Source organism: Mustela erminea, chromosome 7 (assembly GCF_009829155.1).
Source record: "Mustela erminea isolate mMusErm1 chromosome 7, mMusErm1.Pri, whole genome shotgun sequence".
Classification (NCBI taxonomy): Eukaryota; Metazoa; Chordata; class Mammalia; order Carnivora; family Mustelidae; genus Mustela; species Mustela erminea.
In genome coordinates, this window is record NC_045620.1 from 34,530,031 (window position 1) to 34,556,882 (window position 26,852).

The 26,852-nt window shown below is 42.0% G+C and overlaps 1 protein-coding gene across 8 annotated transcripts in view; it reads left to right on the forward strand.

Moving 5' to 3' along the window:
* PLCB4 (phospholipase C beta 4) overlaps positions 1 to 26,852 on the forward strand; it is a 409,575-nt gene that overhangs the window by 147,695 nt on the left and 235,028 nt on the right. For all 8 annotated transcript variants that reach the window (XM_032351392.1, XM_032351401.1, XM_032351402.1 and 5 more), the window contains one exon: positions 17,096 to 17,155. The gene's annotated coding sequence lies outside the window, so the exon portion shown is untranslated. The remainder of the gene's footprint in view (positions 1 to 17,095; positions 17,156 to 26,852) is intronic.

Here is a 26,852-nt window from a genome sequence, read left to right on the forward strand (position 1 = left end):
CCTTTAATGTGAATGTTGGCCCATTTGATGTTGTCCTATAAGTCCCTTAAATTATAAGTCAGTTTTTTTCTTTTTTTTCCTGTTCATGTTTGGTGAGTTCCTCTGCTTTGTTTTACTGATCCTTTCTTCTGCTTTATCTGCTCTGCTTTTGAACTCCTCTAGTGTATTTTCAGTTTAATTTTTGTATTTTTCAGTTCTGTGGCTTGTGCTTAGAATTTTCTCATATTTTCTATCTCTTTATGATGCTATCAGTGTGTTCATCTCTTTTTCCTCTCCAGCTTGGTGATCATCTTTAAGATTGTTACTTCGAACTCTTTATCAGGTCAGCTACTTATCTCCTTTTAATTAAGGTTTTTTCCCTGAGGTTTTACATTCTTTTATTTGGAGCATAGTCCCTTTCTTCCTCATTTTGCTTGACTCTCTGTTGGTTTCTGTATAGTAGATGATACAGTCACCTCTTCCAATCCTGGAGGATTAGTTGGCCTTGTGTAGGAGATGAAACTTACTGTTCAATTGTGCTTTAGTTCTTGGTTGTCTCTCAAACATTTGTGATTGTCCAAGGAGCCTATTTTATTTTCAAGAGCTCTCAGTAGTTGAATGTATGCCAAGGTAAGTCAGTGTTTCAAAGGAGAGAATGTCAGCCAGCACCTGAAGCCAGACCCTCAGGCCACGGTTTTTAAAGAATACAAATGTATATAGTCCTGTGAGACTGTCAGCATAGGTCCTATTGTCCCCTAAGCAGACAATATGAAGGTGTACCCTGGGCATCAGTTGTCAAAAATCAGGGTTCCAAATGCATGTGTGAGCTCCTTCTGGGAAGTACCAGGAAGCTGTAATGAGGTGGAGGAAGAGCAGAAGGGTCTAAGTCCCCTAGCCTGTGTTACCTGAGAGCAGCCCTGCAGTCTCTAGATATATGCCAAACCTGAATCTTGCCCCTAAGGTTGGAGCTCCAAGACTAGCAAGTAGGCCCCTTTCACAGAAAGGATATTCAATCTGTTTTCTATGTGGTGCTTTGGGGCTGGTAACCTTCCAGGAACTGTCTCTTATTACAGTCCTGTGAGACCTAGGAACCTAAGCTCCTCTGGCTTCCAGAGCTAGGTGACCAAAGGGGTATCCCCAGGGCACCTGCTGTACAAACTGGGGTACCAGATATATAATGTACAAAAGCTCCCTTCCTGGAGATGCTTGTGCTCTGGAGTGTGGTGGAGGGAGAGTGCAAAGGTAGTGCCTGCCCTCCAAAACCTCAGGTAGGATTTCAGTCAGTCTTTAGATTCATGTTTAAGTAGAAGTCCATCTGGCAGGCTGTAGCTAAGATGGTAAACTAATAGTCCTCCTTCACAGACAGAGCTCCTTGGTCTCTTGTCCCTTGCTGGGCTCTGGGTGTGGTAGCTGCTAAAGAACTCATTCTTTTGTAGGTGACTGTCCTCTGGGACCTGTGAATAGAAACCTATTTGTCACCAGAGTCAGGTGATACAGAGGTGTTCCCTGGTAGCAGCTGCAAAAATCGGGACACCAGACAAGGATATAAGCTTTTTTTTTTTTAGAAGATACCAGTGAACTGGAAGCAATGTAGAGAGAAACTTCAGAGGTGGCATCCACCAGCCTGTGTTCCCTGGGAGCTCTCCTGAGTGTATCAAACCAGAAGCCTGGCCCTTGGGCCTGAGCTCTAGGACGAGCACATAGCCCTCTTTCCTGGAAAGGCTGGGCGTGTTTCAATCTACTGTCTGTGCAGTGCCCTAGGAGGAGCAGTCTGCCAAAAACTGTTTTTCTGATTGTTACATTCCCATGGGACCCATAAATTTGAGCCCCTCCCCCACTGGCCTCCAGAGCCAGGCAATCAAGGGGTGTCCCTGGGGCAGCAGCTGCAAAAACCAGGTCACCAGACGTAGAAACCGGGGCACCAGACATGTGTAGAAGCTTCCCCTCTGGGTGCTACTGGCACTCTGGTGTGCAGCAGAGGGAGAGTGTGAAGATGACACGGGCTGGAGTGAGGCCAAGGGAGATCGCAAAAAGATGGCATCTGACAAAAAGGGGGGGAAAGAATCAAGGAAAAATGGGAAAAAAAACAAGGAAAAAGGGACCCTCCCCCGATCTCCTCCTTGTAGAGAGAGAGCTTATACATGGTACCTGTTTGCTGGAGCCAAAAAAATGACATCTTCTGGAAAGGAAACAAAACCAAACATGATGGTGCCTGTTGGCTTTAGCAGAGCAGGAGAGTAGAAAGATGGCTTCCACTGACTTTTGACCACAGAAATCATTTCAGTGCAGGCCCCTACCCCTCAGACCAATGCTGTCAACTTAGGAAATGAGTCTCTTTCACACGAAGTTTTCTGGGCACTTTTCCACAGGCTGCTTCTGTGCTGGGCTCCACTGGGTAAGTTGGATGTCTGACCACAGACCCTTTAAGAGTGTTCCTTGGTTTACCGTCCCCTTGGGGTTCTTATGAGTGTGAGCCCTCTTAATCTCAAAGCCTATGTTTGGGGAGCTCACCTCTCAGGTGCTGGTCTTTTTTTTTTTTTTTAAGATTTTACTTATTTATTTATTTATTTGACAGACAGAGATCACAAGTAGGCAGAGAGGCAGGCAGAGAGAGAGGAGGAAGCAGGCTACCTGCTGAACGGAGACTCGATCCTAGGACTCCGAGATCATGACCTGAGCCGAAGGCAGAGGCTTTAACCCACTGAGCCACCCAGGCGCCCCTCAGGTGCTGATCTTAAACACTGGGTTGACTGATATGGGGTATGAACCCCTTGCTCCTCCAAAACTCCAGATTTTGAGTTTCCGCCTGATTGTGGGTTGCCACATCGCGTGTGGGATATATGGTGAGATGATTTTCCCCTCATTTGTCCAATATGAAGGGATCACTTTGCCAATCTTTAGGGTTTTTTTTGGGGGGGGGGAATTGTTCCATATATAGCTGTAGATTTAGTGCATCTGGGGGAGGAAGTGAGTTCAGGATTTTTCTGTGTCCACATCTTGAACTTGGAGCTGGGAATATTTTTCATTATTAAAGCCAGTTATGCCTATCCAGGCATTGATGAAGCCCAAATGTCTTAGATGGGTGAGCACATCTAAGGTTTAGTTTCTCGTTTCATTTTTCTTCAATTGCTGTGTTTTTCTAGAGAGACTCCGTCCTGCTTTACATGGTATCTGCAGCATGGTGGACTTTGACTCTAATGTCAGAAGGATCAATGGCAGAAAACAGCCCCATATTCTCTTAGAAGCTGTTTCATATCTTCAGAGGGACCCTCTTAGCAGTAATGACAATGCTGATAAAATCTGGGATCTTGTCCCACATATTCAAGTTGTGGATAAGTTGCCTGTTTTAGTTCCTTCCTAAAACCAAAGAGACATGAACAGGAAACAGAATTACAGCAACAGGCTCTTGTCCATACAAATCACCCCCAAGCTGTGCATTTTGAGCCCTTCTCTTCAATATTGTACCCATCCGGGGGCTCTGATATTGGTAGCTGTGTTCTGGGTCTTAAAGAGTTAGCAGAGTTTAGTTGTATCTATAAAAACTGAGTTACTGTTGCAACCCTATATTCTGGGACCAGTGGACTAGCTCACAATGGGATTTCTCCTGGAACAGATGGACAGTCAGTTGTCTGTGGCCAAAAACTATCTGACAAACATAAATACTCATCTCAGAGTTCTATAATTTGTAGCAAGAGAACTTCAGACAATGAGTGGTTCTTCTAAGCCATGTCATAGTCTTTTTTCTACTCTCACTTGCTGACTAGAAGATACGTTGTATGTTTATAAAGAACATGAATATATAAAAGTTTTTGAGGTTTTGATTCTCTGGTGAAACCAGTACAGTTTCCATTTTTTAAAATTATTTTGGGGCTTCTGCCTTAGGCATACTTGCTTTTGTACCACTGTCTCAGGAGGGCTGTATCCCTAGCTTGATTGTGAAACCAGCTTCCTACTAACAGATTAGAAGTGAATCACAATAGATTAAAATGACATTTTTCTCCTTGGTATTACTCTAGAACGATAGTTCTTGAGTTTCAAATGTTACTGTTGTTGGTTTCCCATGCACAGATCATTTTCTCTTGATGGGTAGTTCCTTGAGTATAGAAAAGAGTGGGAAAGGACAGTAATTGAACACCCACTCAGGATTGCAGGAATGTGATAGGCACTTTTCATGTATTATTCCATTTAACTACACAACAATGACCGAGATAGATAATTTTGCTGCTTTACAAACCAGGAAAGTAGGTCCAAGAGAGATTAATGGTCTTGTATTCTCAACGGTCAGTCTCTCCCATTCTGTAACCTATTCTTGAAGGTTCCATTTGGGAATTGTGATTTCTCACTGCTTTCCCACTTTCTTTGGTGGATGGGGTTGGCACAGGTCTTTTGAGATTGAGCCCTGAGCTTTTTGTCAGACCTGGTCTGAGAACCCGGTCTGCTTGTTGTTTTACTTATCAGCATCCCAAGAGATTTAGCCTAATTTAATGTATTTTTTCAAAGCTGCCATTACACACTTGTTTCTTTCTCCTCCATGATTACCGTTAGAGGAAGATGGGGTCTTACAGTTTCATAGCTTTAAAGAATAAACCCACAAGACCTTCTCACTTTAAGAAGCTTAATCACCAAGGAGAAGTAGGAAAGCAGAGAGACAACAGAAAAAAAAAAAAAAAACCCCACAAAGGTTCAAAAATAATTAAAAATCTTAATTCTTGAAGGGCGCCTGGGGGCTCAGTCAGTTAAGCATCCGACTCTTGATCTCACCTCTGGTTTTGATCTCAGGGTCGTGTAATATAGCTCTTAAAACTCTTCTTAGGCATTATTTCATAGAAGCTACTAGAGGTCTCTTTTATAAGGATTAGTTATTTTTGTCATGAAACTGTGGTCCAAAAGAGATTGAGGTTGGTACCACTGATGAAATTTTCTCTCCCAGTCAGATCATATTTTTCAGTGATTGTTTAAGCTCTGAGGGTTTCATTATGAACCTGCTCTGTGAGAGACTTCCAGAAAGCAACAATGATTCATGTTAGAATGTGCCACTTGACAGGACTGGGAAATGGATATTAGGCTTAGTTTAAGGTCTTTTTGGTGCCCGGTACTAGAACTCGCAGCCTACACATGGCCATCAAACACTGGAAATGTGGCTAGTTCAAAGTGTGCTGTTGAGATAAACTATGAACTAGATTCCAGAGACTTAGAATTTAAACAACAACAACAAAAAGTAAAGTACCTCAATTTTTATATTGGTTGCATGTACATCAATTATGGTAGAAAATTCTGTAATGTAGGGTTAAATATATTATTAGAATTCAGTTTTTTTAACTTTTAATTTTGATCTTATTGTAGATTCATATGCAGTTGTAAAATATAATACAGAGTGATCCACCAGGCCATTGGTATTTTCTTTTTTTCCCCACTGGTATCCTCTTCGAAAACTATGGTATATCATAACGGTGAAATTGACATTGATCCAATCCACTGAACTTATTCAGATTTTATCAGTTTCATGCACATGTGCGTGTACGTGTGTCTGTGTAAATCTGTGTAATCACCAGTATAGATGCATATGACCAGCACCACAGTCAAAATACAGAATTCCATCACAAGGATTCCCTCTGCTAAGCTTCCATAGCTATAGCCACCTGCTTCCTTCCCTTCCTTCCTCCCTTTCTCCTAACTCCTGGGAATAACTAATCTGTTCTCCATCTGTATACCTGTGTCATTTCATGAGGGCCATATAAAGGGAGTCTCCTGTAGTTTGTAACTTTTGAGGTGAGCTTTTTTCACTGAGCAAAATTCTCTTGAGATCCATTCAAGCTGTTGTCAGATCTTTACTTTTACTGTTGAGTAGTAGTCTTTTGTTTTTTTTTCACACTTTTTTTTTTTTTTTAAGGATTTTATTTATTAGCATACAGCAATGGGAACAGGAGTGGGAGGGGAAAGGGCAGAGGGAGAGAGAGAGAGGCACACCCCGCAATGAGCAGAGAACCCAAGGCTAGGGTATATCCCAGGACCCTGGGATCATGACCTGAGCCCAAGGCAGGCTCTTAAACCAACTTGAGCCATGCAGGGGCCCCCTGTATCTTAGTTTTTAAACATTGTTCCGAGAAAGTTTAAAATTACAAGTGTAACTCACCTCTATGGCTTTCATTGTATATAATGTTGGAGAGCCCTGGCATAATTCATGTTTGTTGGAAGTAATCAGAAAGCACATTTCTGTTGTGTTTTCATTGAGTTTCAGGCATTCCTATGTCAGGTGTTATATTTTGTTCTGCTGACTCTAAATCAGCTTATTTGGAAATGAACAATGGAACAGTGCCTTTAAAATGATTTCAAGAAGAGTGAAATCCTCTCACATCTCTCATATTTGCCTCCTCTCTCTTTTTTGGGGGGGGGTGGTCAGTTTTTCAGTAAGACACCCTTTGTATTTCTATCTGTAAAAGAGACTGTTCATAAGGGTAGGCAGTCGGGGGTGGGAGGGGTGTCTTACCACTGCTGCCAACACTATTCAGTACACTGGTTTGCGACTAATTAAGTGGCTCATATTTATCTGATATTTTCCCCCTAGAGAGATTCCGAAACACTTTTTTCAACTTAAGCTTCAAAAAGAAACCAGCTCAGCTAGCTTATAATGGAGGGAAGAAGCAGGACACAGGGACACTTCAGAGCAGATGAGAACTGAGGTGACGGATAATACCATTTTCAGTTAAATTGCCTGGGGAAATTAGGTAGGCCGAGAATAATTACCTGGGCTGGCACACATCCAGGTTTCTGAAACTGAGACCCTGCTCAAATGTTCTGAGGCTCACTGATGACCACAGGCAGCCAGAGCCCGTAAGGGTTTTGTTCCATCTGGAACATACTTAAACTTTTTCTGGCTTCAGTGCCTGGCAAGTTTCAGGCAAATTATGTAGCGTGAGAAATTCTAGCAAATAAAACTGTGTAAAGACCAAGACCTACAACAAGCAACACCACCAAGCATCATACTGAAGGGAGGCTTCTCTGACAAAATTTGTCTTTATACATAATATAAAGAATACATAGGTAAAAATATTAAATATATTACAAATACAGACAACAAAAAACATGTCGTTGTCATTAAGTTGATGATTCGGTGATTTCTGCTATGTGACTGCCCGTAGGACTCTGAAGTTGAGATGGGGATCAGAGGTGAGCCATAGAGAGGACTGAGGGAGGTCTAGTTCCAGCCTCTCGCTCCTTGCACAGAGGGTCCTGGCAGTGGAACCAGTCCTCGGTCATGCCTTGCAAGTACCAGGAAAGAACCCTGGGGAATGCCCCCCAGCTTGTGGGTTCATCCAACCTAGTTGTGGAAATGAATCTTGAATGCAAATGTATGTTCCATGCAAAAGTCAACATGTGGTATTGTGTTCCCCATCCCACCTCCCCTTCTAGTGACTTATTACTACAACTGCTAAGCGTGGGTTTCTTGGCGTCTGTGCTGCTGGTAGCTTAGAGGAAGTTAATGGGAAAGGTATAAGGTGTAAGGTGGTTCAACTATAGATTTCTCTCTCTCTCTGTCTTTTTAAAAGATTTTATTTATTTATTTGATAGAGATCACAAGTAGGCAGAGAGGCAGGTGGGGGAGGGGGGTAGGATGTAGGCTCCCTGCTGAGCAGAGACCCTGATGTGGGGCTCGACCCAAAGACCCTGAGATCATGACCTGAGCCAAAGGCCGAGGCTTAACCCACTGAGCCCCCCAGGCGCCTCCCCCGCTTTCCTTCTTTTTTTTTCTTCCTTTCTCATGACCTAGAGGAAAGCTCACTTTGGTTTCAACAGAAGGAAAGGGAGCCCTTGGTTTTTCTTCTTTGCGTCCAGTGTTAGCTTTTGCTTTGTTCCTATCTTTTCATAATCTCTGAATTTCAGAATGCAGAGTAGTGGAAAAGGGTGGGTTTGTAAGGAGTGAAAAACGGATCACTTATACTTTTCCTCTTCCTGCCCACGCCCCCCTCCCCACCTTTCCAATAAAGATCTTGGGGGTAGCAGCATGTTTGAGTTATTTCATAACTTTCCTTGGATAAGGCTGCTGCTGATACAGAGGGTGTCTCTATGCAAATGATAGAAACACCTCTTGGCAGGGTGGCGGAGACATTTGTCCCTTGGCTATGGCCGTGAGCCAGATCTATCTGAATATAGTGCATAAGCACTCAGCCACCACCTGTGCTGTATAGAAGGTGCAGAAAGCGCCCCTGTCTCCCAGCACTGGAAGCCCAGGTGGGTGAGTCAGATGCAGGGCTTACAAGGAAGTGGGCTGGTGCCAGATCATCAGGGTTTAAAGCCCTGCTGCTTTGCTCACTTACCATGTGCCTCTGGGTAAGTGATGTAACTGCCGGGTGTCTTCATGTCCTCTTTAGGAAAAAGTTTCCATCTACAGAGTTTGGTGAGACTTGATGGGTTCATACACATAAACCAATGAGCGATACCTGGACATAGTAATTTCTCATTAATTGGTAATTATTACTATTATTTGTTCCTGATCTGTCCATTTTTGCTCTCTGACCTAATGTGTTTCCAAAGAGAGATCTAAAAGTTTCTTTTTCTTAAAAAAAAAAAAAAAGTCTTGTGCTTGTAGATGTATGAAGCATGCTTTTTTAATTATCTTTATCCTTTTCCTTTAAATATCAGCAAGGTTTTGTATATGTTGTCTCTGTAACTTACAAATAAGTCAGTTAGGTGAAAAAGCAGTTGAATTGATTGATGCCATGTAGAAAACACAATTTAATTTAAAAAATTTCAGCCCATGGCTTTTTTTTTTTTTTTTTTTTTTTGGTCCCTGTCTTAAAAACTTTTTTTTGTCCTTCTAGGTACTAGTCTGTGCTTATTTTTCATCTTTGCTTCTTCCTCTTCCTCTTTTTAGAATGTCAGTATTCTAGAGATTTAGTTTTATAACGGTTCAGTTTAAGTGAAAGGGGAGAAACCTCTGCTGTAGATTTGGAATTTGGCTAGTATGTGCAGTCTTGAGGTAAGATAGTGGAATCCTAAGAACATGAACGCTTCTCATGATGAACACAAGAGTTGTTAAAAATATACTCTTTGGGAGCGCCTGGGTGGCTCAGTGGGTTAAAGCCTCTGCCTTCAGTCAGCTCAGGTCATGATCCCAGGGTCCTGGGATCGAGCCCCGCATCGTGCTCTCTGCTTAGCAGGGAGCCTGCTTCCTCCTCCTCTGTCTCTCTCTCTCTCTGCCTGCCTCTCTGCCTGCTTGTGATCTCTGTCTGTCAAATAAATAAATAAAATCTTTAAAAATATATATATATATATATATATATATATATATACTCTTTGGTTTTAACTTTCATAGCTTCCCTCTGTTGGTCAGTTAGCTTCTCTTGTGACATGATTTCAGCTCCTAGCCTGAGAAGAAGACCACAGGCAGAGAGACAAAGACATGCTTGCGATTAGTAGGTGTAGTAAGCAGAATTCCAAGATGGCCCCACGGCACCCACCCACTGGTGTGTGCACCCTGTTTATTCCCAGGGTTGGGGCTGTGTCACTCCTGTGGTTAGCTTATGATGCATAGCACAGTTAGCTTGAACAGTGAGAGCTTATCCTTGGTGAACCTGCCCTCATCATCTAAGCCCCTGTAAAGGCCTGAAGGAAGATTCAAAGGGAGAGAGAAGGATTCCACACATGGGAAATGCTCTACCTCTGGTTTGGAAGATGGTGGGGGCCAGATGGCCAGGAGTGGAGGTGGCATCGAGGACCTGGCAGCGGCCCCCAGCTGATAGCCAGCAAGCAAAAGAGTCCACAGTGCTGTGATTACAAGTAAATAAAATCGGCCAATAGCCCGACTGAGCTTGGAAGCCAGTTACTTGTCAGCATCGGGAAAGAAAGCCTCAAAGGCATCTTGATTTTAGCCTTGTGAGATGTTGAACAGGGAACCCAGCCACCGTGCCCAACCAACGTCAGGCCGGCAGGGCTAAGAGCTAATGGATATGTGTTGTTTTAAGGTGCAGAGTTTGTGGCAGCCCTGGAAAACCGGTACATGCGGGAAATCAGGCAAAAAAAAAAAAAAAAAATGTAGGTGGGTAATTGCAAACTGTTATTATTTAGGGAAAAAAAGTCCCAAAATAACTCAGAATACGCTCCTATTAAGAGCCCCCCGTTACAGCTTGTAAAGCTGATTAGCCACAGTTAATGACAGCTACAGGAGCTGTTCACTTTTCTGGGCAGAGTTTAGAGTGGTTTCTCAAACCGGGGCTTGGAGACTCAGCAAAGTGCTAAATTGCTCTCTTGCAGGACATTGATTGTATGATGGTAAAGGAGAATATGCAGAACAGGGAGGAGGAAGCCCCTTCCTTCATGCTTATAAATGTTCTGACAGTGCCTTTTTTTTTTTTAGATTTTATTTCTTTATTTATTTGAAAGACAGATTTTCTTTATTTATTTGACAGACACACGTAGGCAGAGAGGCAGGCAGAGGGTGGGGGGAAGCAGGGTCCCTGTTGAGCAGAAAGCCCGACTCGGGGCTTGATCCCAGGACCCCAAGATCATGACCCAAGCTGAAGGCAGAGGACCAACCCACTGAGGCACTCAGGCACCCCTGACAGTGCTTTTAATTTAGGGCTCATGAACTCGGGGGAGAAGGGGGAGCAGGAGAACATAGGTGAGGGAGTTGTCTGGGTGGAAGAGATGGGGCTGGGGTAGGGAGAGAAGCTGTGGGGAACGAGAACCCAGGCCTTCTTAGAAGGGACAGATGCCCTCAGCAGCAGCTGCCTTACCCACAGCACTCTGGGTCTGTGATGCCAAATCTTCCAGATTTCCAAGAGAAGCTGGCGCTCCAGAGATGTATATGGAATCACCCATTTTTAATGTTGGCAACCAGCTCAAACTTCACAGGTTCCCAAGGTGATTGTTGAAACATGTATATAGTCAGACCATGCTGGTTAACAGCCTCCCCACTACGGCCTGGGGGAGAGAGGATGCGTTGGGGAGTCAGAGAATGGGAGGGTGTGAGCTTAGTGAGGACCTGGAGTTTCTTTTTTTTTAAAGATTTCTTATTTATTTATTTGACAGATAGAGATCACAAGTAGGCAAAGAGGCAGGCAGAGAGAGAGAGAGGAGGAAGCAGGCTCCCTGCTGAGCAGAGAGCCCGATGCCGGGCTCGATACCAGGACCCTGGGTTCATGACCCAGGCTGAAGGCAGAAGCTTTAACCCACTGAGCCACCCAGGTGCCCCCTGGACTTTGGTTTTTGTTCACCGTCCTGTCCTCAGAGCCAGGAGCAGGGTCTGGCACCCAGTGGGTGCTCAATAAATGCCAATCTGCAAAAAATATCAAATGTGATTGCTTTGGCAATAGATGCTTCTAAAATCCATTTACTCTTACTGTCGTGACAGGGTGCCACTCTGGGCTAACGCCGGGTCCTTCTGGCCTGCCCACTTACTTTCTTAACCTAGAGTTCCGCTCAAGGACCGTGTGGGAAGTCATTAACTATGAAAGAAGACAAGCCAGTATTGGGCCCTTCTGCCTGGCTGGCGCCCTCCTAGTCCCTGGTGTGCATCTCAACTCCTTTTACCCTGACCCAGATTTCTGAATGGGTCCTCATATGAACTGCGTCTCAAAGAGGAGGAGATGGTCTCAGAGAGGTGAGGTCAGCTGCTGGAGACCACACAGCTAGTAAAGGCTGCCCTCTGCTTGATTTGATGGTCAGGCCTCTGCTCTTCTACCTGCCTGCTCCTCTGAGCGTGTTTGCACACTGCCAACCTCACCTTGCTAAAGTTACAGAATCTCTGGTCCCACCTCAAACCTATCCCGAACAGAATCTGTGTTTCAGGCACATAATCTTGGTGATTTATACACATTTCAAAGTTTGAGAAGCATTGTGCTACCCGGCAGGGTTCTAAACTTTGGGTTATTCATGAGCCACTTGTATGGATTTGGCCAAATCGGACAGCTGAACGTATTACTCATCTTTTCCATTTCCATATATTTGCTTAAAAAGAAAATGCACCGGGTAAAAACAGACAAACAGAAAACAAGCAAAAACACACAGACAGCAACTGTGTGGCAGTATGGTAACGTGACTCTGGTAAATGGCTATGAAACTCCATTCATAGTGCTATACTTCACTAGAAGAATGAGACTGTTTTCCATGAAGAGAAGACAGGCGTTAGTAACCATCTGTGCATGTAAGTTACCCGTACCTTACATGTAAGCTGCACCATTAATAATAAACTGTAATGAGATTGTAAGACATTTCTCCACGGATCATTAAGGCAGTGTTCCAAGTTGGGTCACAATGCTGTGGCAGATTGCAAAAATGGCCATGACGTCTTCCCGTCCCTGCACCCACGCCCTAGAAGGGTGCGCTGGCCCAGCAAGGGGTGGGCCTGTTTCCACATCCTTTAAGGGTGGGCTTGACCATTTGACTAGCTTTGCCCAAAGCTGTGCTAACCCATCGGACCCTGCAGAGACTTGGAAAGTGCCTGTATGTGGGGTCCTGACCTCTTGCCCTTCTTGCAAACTTGAGACTACAAGCGGAATCCAAAGAGTTACTGATTTAAGCAACAAAGGTTTCAGATGGTTTGTCAGGCTGCTTGAACTCACCAACGTGACTCTTCTCAAACATGGTTTACAAAACAATCATTTCCACGTTCAGAAGCAGATCAGGGTGAACAGACGCTGTTTTGATTCAGTCTTGCCCAGTCATTCTTCCTTTGAAAACCGAAACCTCAATACTGAGTATCTGGGGGAGGGTGTTAAATGCCAGTCCTTTTGTGTTCAGTAAGGAGATGTACCAAAACTGACCTGACAGTGACAGTGTCCCCCTCGACGATTTGTAGATTTCTTCTCCCTCTACTGGGAAATCTTCACCCTGGGCTACAGTTCCCCTGTTGCTTTGAAATAAGACCATACCGCAAACACCACGATGTCCATCATTACTGGTGGTTTGCAGTGAGATGTTGGTCCTTGGTTATAGCTTGGAAGCAGTGCCGTGCGTGTGCTCCTCTTTAGTGAGGGTGAGATACGATAATACGTGTTTCCCATCACAAGGAATCCCATGGAGAATTATGACAGCAGGTCTTTTAGAAGTGTAAATATTCACCACTTACTGGGTTTCCTTGAAGAGTTTGAATAAGTGCTTTGTCATTTTTTTAAAAAGCCAACTAACATCCACAGGCAGACTCCCCAAAAGGCAGCCTTTAAAAAAAAAAAAGCTTTTAATGAAATATAGTTTACCTACCATAAAGATCACACATTTAAAAATGCACGTTTTCAGTGAGTTTTGGTGCAACCGTTACCATGGTTTAATCTTCGAACACTTCCATGACTCCCACCCACGAGCTGTCCTTCCCTGTCTTCTCTGCCCCCCCATTCCTACATACCTGCTAACCTGCTCTGTATCTCTGTGGATTTGCCTAGAAGAGGACATTTCATGTACTCAGAATCCTAGCACATGTGGTCTTTTGTGACTGCTTTCATTTAGTATAATGCTTCCTAAGGTTTATCTATGATGTCCCACATCTACGCGTTGCGTTCATTTACTGCTGAGTTAAAGGCCGTCTTCTTCTGTCTGCATTTTGTGTATCCATTCATCATTTGTTGGAAACTGGGATTGTTCCTACTTTCTGGCTATTATGAATAATGCTGCTATGAAAAAGCATGTAGTTTATTTTATATGGACATATGCTTTTATTACTCTTGGGTGCATGCCGAGGAGTGGAGTTAGTTAGCCGTATGGCAATTTTATGTTTAACCGTTTGAGGAACTGCTAGACTGCTTCAAAAGTGGCTGCACCATTTTATTTCCACAAGCAATGTATGAGCGTTCTGATGTCTCTGAATTCTCACTAATGCTTGTTATAATCGGTCTTCTGATTATAATTATCCTAGTGGGTGTGAAGTAACAGCTTATTATGATTTTAACTTGCATTTCTCTGATGATTGAGCATCTCTCCGTGTATTTGTGTATCTTTTTTTTTTTTTGAAAAATACCTATTTAGATAACTTATCCATTTTTAAATTGGGTTGTCTTTTTGTTGTTGAGCTGCAATAGTTCTTACCATACTCAGGATACAAGTTCCTTATTAGAGAAATGATTTGCAAAAAATTTTTCCCATGGTGTGGGTTATTTTTCTCCTTTTTTATAGTGACCTTTGAAACATAAAAGTTTTTAATTTGATGAAGTCAAATAATTTCTTTCATTGTTTGTGCTTTTGGTGCCACATCTATGAAACCATTGCCTAACTCAAGTTCACAAAGATTTACTTATGTTATTTTACTCCTATGAGTTTTATAGTATTAGCTCTTATATTTACATGTATGATCCATTTTGAGCTAATTTTTCTGTCTGGTGTGAGGTAGGAGTCCACCTTCATTCCTTTGCATGTGGCTATCCCGTTGTCCCAACACATTTCCTGAGTAGATTCTCTCCACATTGATTAATCTTGACACCCTGCTGAATTAAAGCAGCCTTTTGTTTATCAGCACCAGTCGGATTCTAGAATTTGAGTTTTTGTCTATTTATTGGCTTTCTGTCTTATAGAGAAATATTCCACTTTTGAAAGACCAAAAGCACACACAATGATACACATAAACACAGACATTCAGAGACTCTGAATGCACGCACAGTCTCTGCTTTACCAAGGACCCATTTGTACCCTTTAACACATAGAGTAATAATATTAGAAGAAGACAGTAGGTTGATGCCTTGATTCATCTATGACTGCAGCATTAAGTTATAGTAGCTCCTCTGCCATATGCCAATAGCTAAATAGTTTACAACAAACTGTTTATACCATTTCACTTTTTGGTAGATAAGTATGTCATCCTTGGCTTCCTGAAATGTTGCAGTATCCGAGCTGTGCACAGAATTAGGAAGGTTTATGGAATGATGCATCAGTTTTATGCAGAGTAGTTACCAGGGGATTAGAGAAGGAAAAGGAAACCACGTCCAGTGTTTAAATATTTTATTACAAGGAGGATTGGGTGGCAAATCGTTTCTCAAAATGAGGAGCATGGAATGGTAGGATCATTAATCAAGGAGTGTCTTAAGAAGTCAGCTTGTTTCCTAGGCCCAGGAGGCATAAAGTAGTTACATAGTTTAATTTCCCAGCTGTAGGCAGGCCACCTAATTATTCACCTGTTCAATGAAGACATACTGAGCACAGTATATGCTAGGCACTGTGCTAGGCGCTGGGGGTATCCATGATGGTTTTCAGTACTTTCTTATGAGACTTCATTACAAATATAAATGTAATACGAAAATAGGATAAGTGCTGTACAGGAGGCAATATCATGGACACTAAACATGGATCAAGGTTCCTGGGTTTGAATGCCAGTTTTGTGTGGTTCCTGAAGGGTCATGTCTCAGTTTTCTATATAAAGATGGGAATAATCACAATATATATGTTTTAGAGTTCTTATGTGGATTTAATATGATAATATAATCCATGCTTAGAACCTGGGTCATAGTCAATATTCAATCAGTAAGTAAGCTTACATGATAATGGATATTCTGTAATTCTGTATATTTAAAATGGATTTTTTTTTTTCTAGAGAGGGATGAATTGGATTCTTTCTCTTTCAGTTTCAATTATAAAAGAAATAGGTTTCATGGTAAAAGATTACATAATGGTGAAATGTTAGATTACAAAGCAAAGGTCCTTTTATTTATTTATTTTTAAGATTTTATTTGAGAGACAGTGCACAAGTGTGCAAGGGGGCAGGGAAGGGGACGAGCAGAAGGGAAGAGAGAGGGACAAGCAGACTCAGATGTGGGACTCAGAGGTGGTCTGATGTGGGACTCAGAGGACCTTGAGATCATTACCTGAGCCTAAACCAAGAGTCTGAGGCTTAACTGTCTGAGCCACCCAGGTGCCCTCTTTTTTTTCTTTTTTACTCCCTTCAGTACCAATTCTCTAGAGGCAGCCACACTCAAGTTTGTTATCCCTCCAGATATATTCTGTGCATCTAACAATGTTTATACATAGACTGTGAGGTTTGTTTTAACATGGTGGGGTCATGGTACATATATTACTCTTCTAGAGTTTTTTTAAAAAAAATAATACCACGACCTGATTTTTTTTTCTATATCTGTCTACATAAATACATGTTCGCTTCTTTCTTTCTTTCTTTTTTTTTTTTTTAAAGATTTTATTTATTTATTTGACAGAGATCACAACTAGGCAGAGAAAGAGGAGGAAGCAGGCTCCCTTCCAAGCAGAGAATCCGATGCGGGGCTCCATCCCAGGACCCTGGGATCATGACCTGAGCCGAAGGCAGAGGCTTTAATCCACTGAGCCACCCAGGCACCCCTGCTTCTTTCTTTTTATTGGCCTAGTCTTTCATTGTGGGTGTATCATCCTACCTAGGACCCTACTGTAGAAATCTGTATACGTCGGTGATGATGTTCATGATAACCCAATTTAACTTGTACAGACATCATTTTCCCATGTCTCAGTTGCCAAATTTTCTGCTGCTGCCCTTCTTCCCAAGTGCAAATGGTCTTCCTCTTAACTTTTGTGTACTGCTGATACCACCTGGGACCCCCCCCCCCCACACACACACACTGAATACCAAACCCATCTTGGAAGGATCTCAAAATTTGAATTTTCAGCAAACCAAAAGTTAAGTGTCAAATCTAGAATCTACATAAGCAACATGTTAACAAAGACAACAAAAAACACACAGCAGAAATACTTTCTCTGTAGAAATACTATCTCTGTAGATAGCTGCAAATCTTTTGTGTTCAGCCCTGCTCTTTGCTGAAAGGGCAAACTTTTTTCTTAAAATTATGGTTCATCTAAGGACATTTTACTGTTAATCAGGAGAAGATCATTATATTCTAAAAGATTTTAGATGGCCTTGTTCAATTGCTCCTTAATTATCTTAGTAAGAGGTTGTGTAGAGGAGCAGCTTGGTAAAAAGCGTGTATAAACTCTGTAGGCTGGCCCAGCAGTCATATTTCTGATTTGATGACTGTGTATCTTTGTTGTTCATTTAGAAATTAATGTCACTATTAAATTAATGTGACTTTCTAATGCGTTTTTTAAAAATACCATAGGTAATGATTTGGAAGTGCAAAAAGCTGTTTCTTTATACGAAAATCCTGAAGGGCCTTCACATTGATTTTTCTCTGGTCTGTGTCTCCTTGCTTCACAGAGGACGACGCTGTGGGTTTAACTAAGTGGACATCACTCGCAGCCCATCCAGACCTGCCTGGTGAGTATTCTGCCCACCGCGGTAGAGTTTCTAGTTGTGGCATTCTAGAACTTTCTACACAGTGAATCCCCCCTTGATTTATACTGAAGTACTGAAATGCCTCTCAAAACTGATTCACAGACACTTTCCTTCATGCAGTGGAGCATTAATGCCCCAGCACTTTCCAGATTCTAGCTCATTCATTCTACTTCATTCTTTACTAGATTTTCTACTTGCTGTCTGTGGTAATATGGCCTGCATTTAGTGAGCAGTCTGGTATTATTTAAGTAACTATCCTTTGCAGTTCTTTCTGAGGAGAAATGCATGACTTGCATTCAGTCCTATGTAGGTGTTGTTTCAGAAGATTCCCACAGATGTGCAAAAAAAAAAAAAAAAATCACAATTGCGCTTACGGTCAGACACTGTCCGTTTTGTGGGAAACTATCTGTGGAGATGATATAAATAAATTCTCTCCCAGTGCCCCTCTAGAGTTCCATTTTACAAATCTTCAAGGAAATTCTGAAATGGGAACCAGAAGTATCTTTATATGGCCAATTCTTTTTATTTACAAACTATAACTTGCCAGTGCTTCCTTCTAGAGCTGGGATCCTGGTGAATATGAGAGATTGTTCTTTCCTGACCCCTTAATCAGATTCCTGTTTCCTAATTGCTGTCCAAGGGCAACACTTGGACTCTATATTGTTTCTTACTTCAACAGACAAGAAGTCATTTTATAGTGAACACCTGAAAAAGAAAACCAACTTTACTCTTTATCTTGGGACGTGAACTTCAGGTTCCAGGCATTTGAAGTTAGTGTTATTTTTTCCCCTCCACACTGCAAGTCCTGTCGCACACTCCTTCCAGCGGGGTCTGTAGCTGATTTTCTTTCAGCCTTTCTGGGAGGGGAGAGAAGAATCACACTTCTCTAAGAGATCGGCTATTTAATGCTGACATGAGGATATCAGGAAAGTAGATTTATTATTGAATGTCCCTACCTATTTTTAGTCAAGGCACTGTTATTTACTGCTTCACGATGACTCATAAACCATATCCTAGCAGGCAAACCAGTGCTGGGGTAGGGGGTTGCTACATAATTCTCCAGAGACTTTAAATCAGTGTAGACATGACATCTGCTTTTTAGCCTTTATTGCATTTTTCTGGACTGCTCACTGTCTCTGCATAATAGTTGTTATCCTTAAGAAATAGATCATTTTCATCAGCTGATTATACATGAAGAATTATGTGCTTAGCAAAAATAAACACTTGATACAAAAGTTTTAAAAAGACAGAAGTTTTTTGTTAAATAGTCTAAGTTCCAAGAAGAAGTTTCTCTATATGAAGTGATGTAAATGCCATGTGCTTTATTTTACAAAGGCTCTGAATGGTTTGGGGGCCTAAGACAGCTAATCTAGTATGTGGGCCCCTTTTCTTTTCCCACCTTAAAATAGGATCGGATTGGAATTGGGGCCCCACATGTCACCAGGAGGTGGTCGTCCTTACCTTAGTCTTGTCCTCCTCCCAAAGAAAGAATTTCTTCTTCTACTTCCCTCTGTCCTTTATTTAAAAATTCTGCAAGTTCAACTCTAGGAACATTTGATTGTTGGGTATCTTGTATTAAGAGACAGGTTTTTCTTGGCATTGAATTGAAATCGTATTCTTTTATAATCTCTTCCCATGTTCAGAATTGGGAACTTCTAGAGCTGGGAGCTGGAACTCTTCTGGTTTTATCTTGAACACCTGCTTTATTTCTCCCCGATTCCCATCATGAGTACCTCTGTGCATTACTTCAAAACATTAGTTTTAGGCCTGCTGTGTGCACAGTAGGCATTCAGAATGTGTTTTAATTCCTGTAATGGCACAAGGTGAATATATTCTTATTCATGTCTCATTCAACTTGGCTTTTTATCAGTATTAGGCATCTGCTCCTAAAATAGAAAATATTTATATATAGACCAAAAAGACTATTCTTGGATTAATTACCCTCACCTTTATAATTCTAGCTTCAGGGTGTCTTTTGGTGAAGAGGAATCTGTACGTGTAGTCAAACCAAAGGTGGTCTTCAGATTTCATGGAAAGAAAGAGAACAACCTATGATTCCTTCTTTCCTGCGGTATTGCAGTTTGGAAGATTTATCTAAATTTAGGGATGCTTGCTTTCTGAATGATTTTAAATTGTTTGTATTAAATATTGATTATGCACAGAATTTATAACATCAGGTAGGGAGCTCACTAAACTTTAATGTTGAATTCTCTTTTCTTTTTACCTCTACTCTGGAGGCTTACATGCTGTTCTAATTTCTCTCACACCTGGAGATATAGACATAGATATATAGTGATGTGTGTGTGTGTGTATGTGAAGCCAGCTATTAGCATCTTTTTTTAGACCTAAGACCTGTGTTCTAGCATTGCTGCAATGCTCTTTAGTAAAAAAGATGATTCTTATTAAGATGTAGATAGTGCAGTTATTTTAAACTCCTAAGTATTATATATAGAAGCCCTTATTCCTGGTACAACAGGAATCTGGTTTCATGTTTTCTTACAGCGCATTCATGCATGACAAGAGTCTTGGGCTGAGCTCTCTAGAAACCAGACTCGAGATGAGGGATTTTTGTGCAAGTGTCTTATTAAGGCAGTGCTCCCAGGAGAAACAAATGAGTTGGAGAGAGAGGGAAGAAGCAAGCAGGGAAATACTTCAAGCAGAGTCCCTGCGTCAGCCTTGATCCTGGAGGAAAGCTCTGGAACATGATGGCTCCTGAAAACCTCTTCCTTTTGCCTCAGGGTGGGGGGCTGGTGTTTTCTATCCCTGCCTCAGCCTTCAGCAGTGGACTAGTGGGAGAGGGGTTGTGAACTTGGGAGCATTTTGGTTCTTTGCACCTGCGGGCGAAGCAGCTCCAATAGTTAAGGGACGTTCCTCTGAAGAAATAGGGAAGTGCCATCCCTTAGAAGCAAAACACATATAAGCCGTGAGATGGGCACACAGGAAAGGGACCCAGTGGTATCTGGCCGGGACCCTGGATTGTCTGCTTTCCCTACCAGCATGCCAGGTTATTCCCTCACCCCTGCACACCCATTTTTTCATCCCTGAGGCTTTTAGCCATTTCCTGGGACAAGTCTTCTGCACTCTCAGGAGCACTTTAAATGCACTTTATTCCCTAGAGAAGGTAGTAAGCTACTGCTTCAAATATCCAAGTCCTAAAGAGATCGCAGTGTGGAGATACCAGTGAATTAGTCATTGTCAGTGAATAAAATTTCTACATATATTAGAGTTAAAAAAAAATAAAGTCTGAGACTTCAAAGGCTTTCCTGAGATGAGCATCATCTTGAATAATGATTTTAGTGCCCTAAGAAAAGGAGGCAAGGATATTGTGTGATTGTACGATTGGCAGTTACTCCGCTAGTGGCATTTTTGAGCATACATACTAAATGTTATTTTTCTTTCTCTTTTAACCTTCCTTTTTATGCCCTAATATTTGACCTTTGCCTTTAAGAGTATTTTCTCCCACAAACTTTTTAGGGAGATATAGATGGTGTTTCCTTGGGCACCTTCAATTCAGTAGAGCACAAAAGTACAATCCAGTGGAAATTTCATGTGAGCCCCATATGAAATTCCAGTTTTTCCTATAGCCTCATTAAAAAAGTAAAAAAAGAATTGGTTGTTATAGCAGCCTGAGCTGGAGGCTGGGAAGTCCAAGATCACAGCTGAAACTAATTTTAATAATCTCTTTAGCCTAGCACATCCTAATTATTATTTGAACATTTAATTAATAAAAACATTATTAATGAGATTTTTACGTATCTTTCATCTGTTGAATATCTTATACTTAAATCTCAGTTTAGACCCGCTATATTTCATGTCCTCAGAAGCCACATTTGGCTAATGGCAATGTGCAGCTTCAGAATGTGAGAGAAAAACCTGGGTAAGAGGCTTCCTTCCTCTGAGATAAGACTTTGTTAGCACGCCTGAATCTCTCAGCTTGTTAACTTTTCATTAAAAATAGGAGGCAGCACTGTTTTCCAAAGAAAGTGAGCTGATGTGTCTTGGAGGAACCTGTGCTATTTGCGTTTGTTAACTTAATGCGCTATAGTCACAGATTATGACTACACTGATTAGGTTTGGGGGTGCCTGGGTGGCTCAGTGGGTTAAGGATCAGACTCTTGATTTCGGCTTGGGGCATGATCTCAGGATGGTGAGATCTCTCTCCTCAATCTCTTTTTGTCTCTAGAATAAGTAAAATGATTGGGTTTGGCTGCTGAAATGTCAATGCTAACCTTCAAAAGTGCACAATCCTAGGGTCACTTTTTGGGGGAAAATGGATCCTGAATGAAGGTTAGTATACAGAAAGATTTGCAAGAGGAAAAGGAGAGCAATGGAGGTAATGGAAAAGTGGGTGTGTTTATGAATATAATGTGTGTTGGAAGGTTCTAAAAAAAAAGTTGGGGTACTTGTGTGTAAACTGACGAGGCCATTCCTTCCTGGGTATGCTGCTGCCCAGCGGCTCCCTCTCCTTCCCTTTCCTGGTCAGTTGGACTGGGCCATAGTTAGGAAAAATCTAAAGTCTTCTGCTTGGTCAATGAATGGTCAGCCCTGACCTTCCATTCATTTTTCATTACCTTCACTTAGTCTTTACTGACAGAGGCATTCCAAGCGGTGGGCATACCCCAGCCCCAAATGTTTCCTTCCCTTTTCTGATTTGTGGGGGAATTGAAAAAAGAGAGAAAAGAGCAAAAACAAAGGAAAGGAAGAATTTTCTAACCCTTTACTTCTCTTACCAAGAAGGCACACCTTTTCTACCCATGGGTGTCCTCCTGAGGAGAGAGAATTCTCCACCCTGGCCAATAACAGGGTTTTTCTCACCATCTTTCTATTTCTGGGATGGCTATCTGTTGCCTGTTTCTTGGGTCTTCATGGCCAACGGGGCTCCTTTTCACAAGGTGATTGGAAGGAGGGAAGATGGGTGTGGGGCCAGCACCATGACTTTGGGAAGATAACTTACCCAACAGTTTTGGAGGTCAGCATTCTGTACTTCCTGGTGCTTCCTGGGTTCCGCAGGAAGATCTCTATCCTTTGTTACAATCTCAAATTTATCTCAGCTTGGACCCTGAAACTAGGTACAATGAAATTTGACTTCCTTGCCCTCCTTCCTCTTGTGAAGTCACAACCTTCAACTAGAAAAGATTAAAATGCCAGCAGCAAGAGTTTAGAGGTGAAGTGTATTGAATTCTGCAACTTACTGTGAAATACATCTTTTAAAAAGCTGAATGATGGATGGATGAAAAGCCAGCTATTCGGAAAAGCTAGGTGGTGGGAATACATTTGTTCACTGTAAAAAAAACAAACAGCTCACATTTGTTCTTTATTTTTAAAAATCTTAGAGTCAACTATACTTTAGTAGAAATATGGTAGAGAAGAAAAGTATTAACCATAAAATTATAGTGGGGTACATTTGACAAAAAAGGTCAGTTTTCTACTCTAGTAACTACTTAAGGTTTGTCCTGTTCTTCAAACCCTCCAAAGAAGTTAGTTGCAGGCATCTAAAAGTTTGTGGTATTAGCCAAGTTGTTTGTTCCAGGTCATTTCCCAAAAGACTGGAAGAAACTAGAAAATGCCTGACAGTCCTGGATAGAAAATTTTAGCTTTTTGCCTATTTCTCAGTCTCTTTGGGCTTTTCACACGTAACTTGTGAGATGCTACCCTTGAAGTCATTATGCTAATACAGTTGCTTCTGTGTGTCATTTCCCAGGGGCCCCTGTGTGGGCACCACACCAAGGACTTCTCCCCTCACTGTTCCAGACTCCCCATTTGAGTTGAGTGTCAGAGTCTTTTCCAGGCCTAAAATACAGACTCCCCGCTGCCAAATGGGATTATTCGCTTTGTTGGGTCTGTTTCTATAAAAGAGAGGAGAAAAAAAAAACCAAAAAACAAAAAAAAAAACCCTGGCTCTGCTCTTTGTAAATTTTGTGTGCTATAAAAACAAAATGGCGAAAGCCCAGTGGAAATGGTCGCATTTGAAAAGTCCTTACCTACTTTTCCGAAATGAAAAGAGGAGCAGGCAGCCTGGCAGCTGTCCTCAGGTGGGAAAGGGCAACCGACGGAGGCCTCAGGACTAAAATAAACCCTCCCGGGAGAGGAACCAGCCTGGGACCTTGGGCTGTAGCCACCTCCCTGATCAGCTGCCTCCTTTCTTGCCATATTTTGAGGCCCCTGGGGGGAATCCGTGTCACGAAGGCAGGAGGGAGGGCAGTTTGAGGAGGACTGGGAGGCTCTGTTGGTGAGAGTGCTGTTGGGGTCTCCTGGCCCGTCTGTGTAGCCAGAGGACGGATAGTCTCACCAGGAGCCTTCTGGTTGCTGGGAGAAGGCAGTTTCCGAAGAAAAAGAAATATGCAACAAGAAGCTCATGTGATGATCATGTTTTTTAATACTTCTTAAGTAATAATTACAGCGGTCTCGAATTTGGGGAGGTGCAGTATATCCTCTCACCAGAGATCTGTCACAGGGTCTCAGCAGATCTGATAGGGAAATAGAAGTCAACCCCGAGTCCCCTAACAATTAGAGGTTTCCTTTCAAACTGGATGGTGCTCCTGGGGACTTCTCTAATTTCTCACCTGGCTAGGGTGCCTTACGGGTGTGGGAGTCAGAATGGGAGCTCGGGAGCCCGGGGCCTTGGTTTCCCCATCTGGAAAATGCACGAGATGGTTCTGTAAGCTGTTCCTAAGAACAAGGCAGTGCATACATGGGACCCGTCTTACTATACCCGTTTTCCTTTCCCGTGAATGTTGCTGAGGCTCCAGACTAATTGCTATGTAACCAACTGGCCACCTTCTCCTCTGTAGCCCAATGCTCTTTCTTCTGTAAAAAAGTGAAGGCATAAACGGTCTGTAAAGGACCAGCCTGGAAGAACTCCAGGGACCATGTTGTCCCCACGTGAAGGACCTTCTCCTGCCCCCTGGGACTCTACAAAGTGACGTTTCTGTGGATTCCAGACTGTGTACAGATACGCTACGCTTTGGTTAGGAAGACCATCTCTGTGCATTGACCGTTTTCTTTTCATGGTGTTATGGTATTTCAACTTCTTCCCTCCACCCACGTTTCCCGGCACCACTGCCTTAGCGGCTGCTCATTTCTGCCGTCCTCCGGGGCTTCAGTCTTAACGACCAGGGCTGCCTTGCCTGCCTCGTCTTGTCTTCTTCTTTTGGCTTGCTTTCTTTAATTGAAATGAAATTTTCATAAACCAAAGTAAGCATTTTATTTTTTGTTTGTTTTTTTATGGTTTTAATTAATTTTTGGAGTGGGGAGAGGGAGAGAGAGAATCCTAGAGCAGGTTCCTCACTCAGCACGGAATGAAATGCGGGGCTTGACCTCACAATACTGAGATCATGACCTGAGCTGAAATTAAGAGTCGGACGGTTAACTGACTGGGCTATCCCGGTTCCCTACAACTGTTTTATTTATTTATTTATTTATTTATTTTGAAGATTTTATTTATTTATTTGACAGATAGAGACCACAAGTAGGCAGAGAGAGAGGGGGAAGCAGGCTCCCTGCTGAGCAGAGAGCCTGATGCGGGGCTCCATCTCAGGACCCTGAGACCATGACCTGAGCCGAAGACAGAGGCTTTAACCCACTGAGCCACCCTGGCGCCCCCCTACAACCATTTTAAAGGGAACAATCCAGTGTCATTTAGTGCCTTCACAATCTTGTACAACTACCACCTTTCTCTAGTTCCAAAATATTTTCATCACCCCAAAGAAAATTTCGTTATATGGTTCCTCCCCACTTTCTCCTTCCTCAGCCCCTGCCAACCCCCAATCTGCTTTCTGTCTCTGGATATTTCATATAAATGGAATGATACAATACAGGGCCTTTTGTGTCTGGCTTTTTTTTCAGTAGGCACAATGTTTTTCAGATTCATCTATGTTATATTGCACGTATCTGTACTCGATTCTTTGTTATAGCTGAGTAAACTAATGTCTGTTGTATGTATATACCACAATTTGTTTACTAGCCATTAATGGGCATTTGGGCTGCTTCCGTCTCTGGCTATTACGGATACTGCTGCTTTGAACCGTGCATATATGTGTTTGAGTCCTTTTCAGCTACTTTGGGTATATATCTAAGAATGGAATTTCTGGATCCCCTTGTAATTCTGTGTTTAACTTTTTGAAGAATTGCAATCCTTTTCTCTACCCTAGTTGCACCATTTTGCATTCCCACCAGCAATGTATGAGAGTTCCAATTTTTCCACATGCTTACCAACACTTATTTTCCTTTTCTTTTTATCATAGCCGTCTTCACAGGTATGAACTTGTACCACATGTGGTTTTGATTTTCCTTCTCTGATAACTAATGGTATTGTGCATCTTTTCATGTGGTTGTTGGCCATTTGTATACCTTCTTTGGGGATATGTCTGTTCAACTCCTTTACCTGTTTTTTTAAGCAGGTCGATTGCCTTTTGATAAAAGGTTTTTATTCTGAATACTTGATCTGTATCAGATATATGGCTTGCAGAAACTTTCTCCCATTCTGTAGGTTTTTTTTTTTTTTTTTAAGATTTTATTTATTTATTTGAGAGAGAGAGAGAATGAAAGGGGAGAAGGTCAGAGGGAGAAGCAGACTCCCTGTAGAGCTGGGAGCCCGATGTGGGACAGGACCCAGGATCATGACCTGAGCCGAAGGCAATCATTTAACCAACTGAGCCACCCATGTGCCCTTGTAGGTTGTCTTTTTACCTTCTTGATTAATGTCTTTTGATGCATAAAATTTTTTAAAATTTTGATGAAGTTGAATTGACCTTTGTTGTTCTTGCTCTCATTGTCTTATATGAGAATCCATTGCCAAAGCCAAGGTTATGAAGATTTACCTTTATGTTTTCTTCAAAGAGTGTTGTGGTTTAAAGCTTTGATGCATTTTGAGTTAAATTTTTTAATATATTAGGTTGGGGTTCAATTTCGTTCTTTTGATATAGGTATCTGGCTGTCCCAGCACAGCTTATTGAAGAAACTGTTCTTTCTCCAATGAAAGATCTTGGCATTCTTTATTTTTTATTTATTTTAAAAATTTTTAACTCCAGCATAGTTAACACATAGTGTTATGAGTTTCAGGTGTTCAATATAGTGATTCATCAATTCTCTACAATACTCCATGCTCTTCATAACCGTACTGTTTTTAAAGAATTTTCTTTAAGAGGAGAGTGAGCGAGTGCCTGAGCGAGAGGCATAGGAAGAGGAAGAAGCGGACTCCCAGGTGAGCAGAGAGCCCAATGCCCATGCAAACTGAGCCACCCAGGTGCCCCATGATTAGTGAACTCTTAATCCCCATCACCTAGGTCACCCCTCCCCCCACCCACCTCCCCTCTGGTAACTGTTTGTTCTCTGTAGTTAAGTGTCTGCTTTTTGCTTTGTCACTTGTTTTTTTTTTCTTCATTTGTTTTGTTTCTTAAATTCCACATGTGAGTGAAATCATGTGCCATTCCTGACAGTCTTTTGGCCGTGATGTAGGAGTTTATTTCTTGAGCCTCAGTTCTAGCCTGTTGTTCGATATGCCCATCCTTATGCCAGTGCCACACTGGTCTGATTTCTGTGTCTTTGTAGTAAGTTTTGAAATCACGAAGAATGAGTCTTTCAGCCTTTTTTTTTTTTTTTTTCCCCAATATTGTTTTGCCTATTCAGGGCTTGGCATCCTCTTTTTAATTTTTTTTGACTTTTTTACAGATTTGTATTA